General features: G+C 40.1%; 1 long non-coding RNA gene across 5 annotated transcripts in view; it reads left to right on the plus strand.

Moving 5' to 3' along the window:
• LOC147340078 (uncharacterized) overlaps positions 1–6,842 on the plus strand; it is an 87,896-nt gene extending 81,054 nt beyond the window's left edge. For 2 of the 5 annotated variants that reach the window (XR_015159211.1, XR_015159209.1), the window contains one exon: positions 662–2,927. This is a non-coding gene — a long non-coding RNA (uncharacterized LOC147340078). Of the gene's footprint in view, positions 1–635; positions 2,928–5,529 lie in introns of those variants that run through there. The other 3 variants (XR_015159210.1, XR_015159212.1, XR_015159213.1) reach the window with 3 other exon arrangements.
• Positions 6,843–7,728: the final 886 nt, after the last annotated feature.

Genomic DNA, 7,728 nt, shown 5'->3' on the forward strand with positions numbered 1-7,728 from the left:
CACCCCTTTTGCAGACAGTAAATGTGTGTGGAGCCATCATGTGTGAAAATTTAAAAATTGAACAGAGTGAAGCTACCAGATGGGAATAAGTTGATGAGGAAGATAGAAATCGGGAAGTTGTGTTCAAGTGGAGCAGTTACTAAGCCCTGAAAAGATTGAGGGTGTGGGTTTTTGAATAAGGAGCTAAAGGCATTGCAAGGCCTTTAAGTTGGATGATCTATGTCCATGAATGTTAAAATCTCCTAGAATTATGTGAGGAGAGGAAGACTGTGAGTTGGGCCTTTGGTGAGTAAATGGATAACCAGTTGGCAAGTGGATTGGCCACAAATTAGAATGGCTCGAGGATGGAATATGAATTGTAGTGAATCTCTAAAGAGAATGCAATTTTCAGGGTGCTCAGCTGAGTGCTCTCTGATGACCTAGATGGGTAGGATTGCAGTGGATGGGGGGGAGTGTGGACGGAGGTCCAAAAAGGAGGGACGTATATATATGTAAAGCTGCAGAGCAGGAACTAACACAACATTGTAAAGCATATACTCCAGTAAAGTTAAAACAAACAAACATAGAATGTGATTTTATAAGAGGATGGGAAAATCGTGTTCAGAAGCAACATTGACGATCTGTTGTAATGCCAGCTCACCTTTGGATTCACTGCTCACAGGGTGAGAGACCTGGCTGCTGCTGCTGCTGCTGCTAAGTCACCTCAGTCGTGTCCGACTCTGTGCGACCCCAGAGATGGCAGCCCACCAGGCTCCCCTGTCCCTGGGATTCTCCAGGCAAGAACACTGGAGTGGGTTGCCATTTCCTTCTCCAATGCGTGAGAGTGAAAAGTCAAAGTGAAGTCGCTCAGTTGTGTCCGACTCCTAGCGACCCCAGGACTGCAGCCCACCAGGCTCCTCTGCCCATGGGATTTTCCAGGCAAGAGTACTGGAGTGGGGTACCGTTGCCTTCTGCCAAGAGACCTGGCAGCCTCTACTAAAATGAACTAAACAGGAGAAAGTAAGGTGCTTGGGAAGGGGCTAGATATAATTAAGGCAAAAAGAGAGAGAGCTTGTTTCCTTCAAATTTAAGATGGATAGGAGTTTGATAACAATAGAATCAAGTTTTCAAAAGGACCCACAGTTGAATGGGGTAGGTAGTTACAGGAATCAGGAAAGTAAAACAGGTAATGGCAAGAAGGTAAAGATATAGGAGAGAACAAAAGAGGCCTATTGTTCGGAAGTTGACCAAGGAGTATATAGGGGCAAAGAACTGGCCTTAGATGCTCTGAATTTGTACCAAGTGGTTTGGGGGCCAGAACTAGGTGACTCCCAGGCAATATCTGCCTCAGTAAGATGGTTAATAAAGCCACATATGCATATATTAAAAAACTATGATAAACATGGGAGGAAGAAAGTGTTTCTCTTCATTATAAAAAAGGCTCTGTGTGTGTGTTCATGCTCAGTTTCATCCAACTCTTTGCAACCCCATGGACTGTAGTCCACCAGGCTCCTCTGTCCATGGAATTTTCCAGGCAAGAAAACAAGAGTGGGTTGCCATTTCTTCCTCCAGGGGATCTTCCCAACCCAGGAATCACACCCATGTCTTCTGCATGGCAGGTGGGTTCTTTTCCACTGAGCCACCTGGGAAACCCAAAAAGAATTCTTGTATAGTCTAATACTAGATTTCTGCTTACTAGGAGCTACAGAATCATTAAGTTAGTTTAGAAACCTCAAACGTATGTTCAGGATTGATACTGAGGTCATATTTATTAAATATGTAATCAAGGAAAATACTCATGATTTTTGAAGAGCTGAATTTAGGTGGTGGTTTTATTTCCTAATGGACTGAAATCAATACCTGTTTTTTTCCCAAGATATTTAACTTAGGAAGAAATAATCAGTATTATAAACAGGTTTTTATGCCCAATGGCTGCACCCTATTCTATTCTTCTGTTTGGAAAGTGCCTGCCTCACTTTTCCAGGCTCCCTTGCAGCTGTGACCTGGACATGTGACCTGGGCCTGGCCTATGAGCTGTGAACACACCAGACTTCAAATCAGTAGCTAGAGATGTGAAGAAGCTGAGACTAAGGCATTTCTCTCTGGCAGTAATAGGGGGATGCAGCGTTATGAGTCTGTTGGCAAGAGTTCAGTGTTGACTGTGCGAACTGTGGGGTCTGGTATACAGCATGACCGAAACAGTGTTCTGGTACTAGTTCCGTAGTGTGATGTAGGCTGCATTTCAACCCATGTGGCCCTCCATTCTACTTGCCTTTTCCTGAGCCTATTACTCAAATCCTCCCAGTGATTTTATGGCCTACTAAATGGTCTTTCAATAAATTCCTTTCTTCTTAAATCTGCCAGAATTGGCTTCTGGTACTTTGAACTGTAAACCTTGGTTGAAGCTTAAATTCCTACCACCAATTCTGAGTATTCTGAATGCAAGCTTACCCTGTCACCCAGCAGTCCCACTCCTAGGTATAAGTTGAACAGAAATGCATATATTTATTGTACTGGAATGTTTATAGCGTCATTATAATAAAAGATAAAAACTGAAAGCAATGCAAAAACATCTACATTTAAATTTTTGTATTTTATACAGGGGTATAAAGATTTACAGTCTTGTTTTTCCAGATGTATAGCAAAGTGATTCTGTTATACATAATCTCTTTTTTTTTCAGATTCTTTTCCCATATAGATTATTACAGAGTATTTAGTAGACTTCCCTATGCTACACAGTAGGTCCTTGTTGATTATTTATTTTAAATATAGTAGTGTGTATATGTTAATTTCAGACTCCTGATCTATCCCTCCCCCGACCTTTTCCCTTTGATAACCACAAATTTGTTTTCAAAATCTGAGTCTGTTTCTATTTGGTAAATGAGTTCATTTGTATCATCTGAATGCAATGATATCACTTACATGATATCATGTAAGTGATATCACATGATATTTGTCTTTCTCTGGATGAGTTACGTCACCGAGCATGATAATTTGTAGGTCCATCCATGTTGCTGCAAATGTATTTCATTCTTTTTAATGTTGTTGTTCAGTCACTAAGTCATATCCAACTCTTTGTGAATCCATGAACTGGAGCATACCAGGCTTCTCTGTCCTCCACTGTCTCCTTGAATTTGCTCAAATTCATGACCGTCGAGTCGGTGGTGCTATCTAAACATCTCATCCTCTGCCACCACCTCCTCCTTTTACCTTCAATCTTTGTCAGCATCAGGGTCTTTTCCAGTGAGTCAGTTCTTCTCATCAGCTGCCCAAAGTATTACAGCTTCAGCATCAGTCCTTCCAGTGAATATTCAGGACTGATTTCCTTTAGGATTGACTGGTTGGATCTCCTTGCAGTCCAAGGGACTCTCGAGAGTCTTCTCCAACACCACAGTTTGAAAGCGTCAATTCTTTGGCACTCAGACTTCTTCCTGATCCAGCTCTATTGTCTGCACATGACTTCTGGAAAAACCACAGCTTTGATTATACAGACCTTTGTTGGCAAAGAGATGTCTCTGCTTTTGAATATGATGTCTAGGTTTGTCATAGCTCTTCTTTCAAGGAGCAAGTATCTTAATATCATGGCTGCAGTAATGTCTGCAGTGATTGTGAAGCCCAAGAAAAGAAAATCTGTCACTGCTTCCACTTTTCCCCTTCTGTTTGTAACAAAATGACAGGACCCGATGCTATGATCTTAGTTTTCTGAAGGTTGAGTTTCAAGCCAGCTTTTTCACTCTCCTCTTTCACTCTCATCAAGAGGCTCTTTAGTACCTCTTCACTTTCTGACATTAGAGTGGTATCATCTGCATATCTGAGGTTGTTGATATTTCTCCCAGCAGTCTTGATTCCAGCTTGTGCTTCATCCAGCCTGGTATTTCACATGATGTGTTCTGCATAGAAGTTAAATAAACATGGTGACAGTATACAGCCTTGTCATACTCCTTTCTCAATTTTGAACCACTCAGTTGTTCTGTGTCCAGTTCTAACTGTTGCTTCTTGACCTGCGTACAGGTTTCTCAGGAGACAGGTGAGATGATCTGGTCATCCCATCTCTTTAAGAATGTTCCACAGTTTGTTGTGATCCACACAGTCAAAAGCTTTAGCATAGTCAATGAAGCACAAGTAGATGTTTTTCTTGAATTCCCTTGCTTTCTCCATTATCTCCACATATGTTGGCAGCTTGATCTCTGATTCCTCTGCCTCTTTAAAACCCAGCTTGTACATCTGGAAATTCTCAGTTCATGTACTGCTGAAGCCTAGTTGAAGAATTTTGAGCATAAACTTGCTAGCATGTGAAATAAGTGCAGTTGCAGAGTAGTTTGAATATTCTTTGGCATTGCCTTTTTGGGGGGATTGGAATGAAAACTGACCTTTTCCAATCCTATAGCCACTGCAGGATTTTCCAAATTTGCTGGCATATTGAGTGCAGCACTTTAACAGCATCATCTTTTAGAATTTTAAATATCTCAGTTGGAATTCCATCACCTCCACTAGCTTTGTTCATAGTAATGCTTCCTTAAGGCCCATTTGACTTCACACTCCAGTATATCTGACTCTATGTGAGTGACCACACAATCATGGTTATCCAGGTCATTAAGACCTTTTTTATATAGTTCTTAAGTGTATTCTTGCTACCTCTTCTTAATCTCTTCTGCTTCTGTTAGGTCCTTACTGTTTTTGTCTTATATCATGCCCATCCTTTCTTGGGTAACTCTATGAAGCTATAAGCCATGCTGTGCAAGGCCATCCAAGACAGATGAAGAACTATGGATGGAAGTTTGAAACATTGTGTAGGAGGCAGTGACCAAAACCATCCCAAAGAAAAAGAAATACAAGAAGGCAAAGTGGTTGTCTGAGGAAGCTTTACAAATAGTTGAGGAAAGAAGAGAAGTAAAAGGCAAGGGAGAATGGGAAAGATATACCCAATGAATGCAGGGCTCCACAGAATATCAGAGAAATGAGAAGGCCTTCTTAAGTGAACAATACAAAGAAATAGAGGAAAACAATAGAATGGGAAAGACTAAAGATCTTCTTTATGGCTGAGTAATATTCCGCTATGTATATATGTACCACATATTCATTATTATTCCTCTGTTGATGTACATTTAGGTTGTTTCCATATCTTGACTATAGTAGATAGTTCTGCTATGAACATCGGGTTGCACGTATCTTTTCAAAGTATGCTTTTTTCCAGATATATGCCTAGGAGTGGGATTGCTAGATCATATGGTAACTCTATTTTTAGTTTTTCAGGATCCTCCATAGTATTGTCCATAGTGACTATACCAATTAACATTCTCACCAATAGTGTAAGAGGCTTCTCTTTCCTCCATACCCTCTCCAGCATTTATTGGTTGTAGATTTTTTAATAATAGCCATTCTGACTGGTGTAAGGTGATAACCTCATTGTAGTTTTGATTTTCATTTCTTTAATCATTAGCAATGTTGAGAATCTTTTCATGTGCTTTTTGGCCACATGTATGTCAACTACTGCACAATTGCACTTATTTCACACGCTAGTAAAGTAATGCTCAAAATTCTCCAAGCCAGACTTCAGCAATATGTGAACCGTGAACTTCCTGATGTTCAAGTTGGTTTTAGAAAAGGCAGAGGAACCAGAGATCAAATTGCCAACATCCACTGGATCATGGAAAAAGCAAGAGAGTTCCAGAAAAACATCTATTTCTGCTTTATTGACTATGCCAAAGCCTTTGACTGTGTGGATCACAATAAACTGTGGAAAATTCTGAAGGAGTTGGGAATACCAGACCACCTGATCTGCCTCTTGAGAAATTTGTATGCAGGTCAGGAAGCAACAGTTAGAACTGGACATGGAACAACAGACTGGTTCCAAATAGGAAAAGGAGTTCGTCAAGGCTGTATATTGTCACCCTGTTTATTTAACTTATATGCAGAGTACATCATGAGAAACGCTGGACTGAAAGAAACACAAACTGGAATCAAGGTTGCTGGGAGAAATATCAATAACCTCAGATATACAGACACCACCCTTATGGCAGAAAGTGAAGAGGAACTCAAAAGCCTCTTGATGAAAGTGAAAGTGGAGAGTGAAAAAGTTGGCTTAAAGCTCCACATTCAGAAAACGAAGATCATGGCATCCGGTCCCACCACTTCATGGGAAATAGATGGGGAAACAGTGGAAACAGTGTCAGACTTTAGTTTTTTGGGCTCCAAAATCACTACAGATGGTGACTGCAGCCACGAAATTAAAAGACGCTTACTCCTTGGAAGGAAAGTTATGACCAACCTAGATAGCATATTCAAAAGCAGAGCCATTACTTTGCCAACAAAGGTCCATCTAGTCAAGGCTATGGTTTTTCCTGTGGTCATGTATGGATGTGAGAGTTGGACTGTGAAGAAGGCTGAGCACCGAAGAATTGATGCTTTTGAACTGTGGTGTTGGAGAAGACTCTTGAGAGTCCCTTGGTCTGCAAGGATATCCAACCAGTCCATTCTGAAGGAGATCAGCCCTGGGATTTCTTTGGAAGGAATGATGCTAAAGCTGAAACTCCAGTACTTTGGCCCCCTCATGGGAAGAGTTGACTCATTGGAAAAGACTCTGATGCTGGGAGGGATTGGGGGTAGGATGAGAAGGGGACGACAGAGGATGAGATGGCTGGATGGCATCACTGACTCGATGGACGTGAGTCTGAGTGAACTCCGGGAGTTGGAGATGGACAGGGAGGCCTGGCATGCTGCGATTCATGGGGTTGCAAAGAGTTGGACACCACTGAGCAACTGATCTTATTTGGAGAAATGTCTGTTTAGATCTTCCCATGTTTTGATAGGATTGTTTGTGTTTTTGATATTGAACTTCATGAGCTGTTTGTATATTTTGGAAATTAATCCCTTGTCTGTTATTTTGTTTGCAAATATTCTCTCCCTTTCTGTAGGTTGTCTTTTCGTTGGTTTCCTTTGCTGTGTAAAAGCTTTTAATTTGAACTAGATCCCATTTGTTTATTTTTGTTTTATTTTCATTACTCTAGGAAGTGGATCAAAATAGACTGCTGCAACTTATGTCAAAGAGTGTTCTACCTATGTTTTCCTCTAGGAGTTTTAGACTATCAGGTCCTACATTTAGATCTTTAATTCATTTTCGAGTTTATTTTTATGTACAGTGTTGGATAATGTTCTAGTTTCGTTCTTTTACATGGAACTGTCCAGTTTTCCCAGCACCACTTATTGAAGATTGTCTCTTCTCCATTGTATCTTTTTGCCTCCTTTGTCATCAATTAATTGACCATAGGTATGTGGGCTTTCTGTCCTTTTCCATTGATCTATAAGTCTGTGTTTATAAAAGTAAATCAATATTTGTTAATTATGTAAAATGAATAATTTCTGGAAAATTCTTACAACTCTACAACAATGACATTGAAGAACTATTGAAGAACTACCACTATTTCAACAATATGGATGAGTATCAAGCCAAATGTTGATCAAAAGACAGTAAAAATTATATACCTATTCATTCTATTTATATAAAATTTAAAAGCATGTAAGATTATATTAGAAGTCAGGATGCTGTTACCTTTGGAGAGGTATTAGTAATAACACAAAGATTGCGCTTCTGTGTTTCTGGTCATGTATTGTTTCACCTATGTCAGGATCATGTGAATCTGTTTCTTTTTTGATAATTCGGACAGTACTCTTAAGATCAGTGAACTTTTCTGTTTATGGTTGTCTGTGGAAGTGCACATGGAACAAATAAAACTGAGGCTGCAAGAGATC

The sequence above is a fragment of the Bos grunniens genome, chromosome X (genome assembly GCF_055505025.1).
Source record: "Bos grunniens cultivar Pamir isolate PY7600 chromosome X, Bosgru_T2T1.0, whole genome shotgun sequence".
In the NCBI taxonomy this organism is placed as follows: Eukaryota; Metazoa; Chordata; class Mammalia; order Artiodactyla; family Bovidae; genus Bos; species Bos grunniens.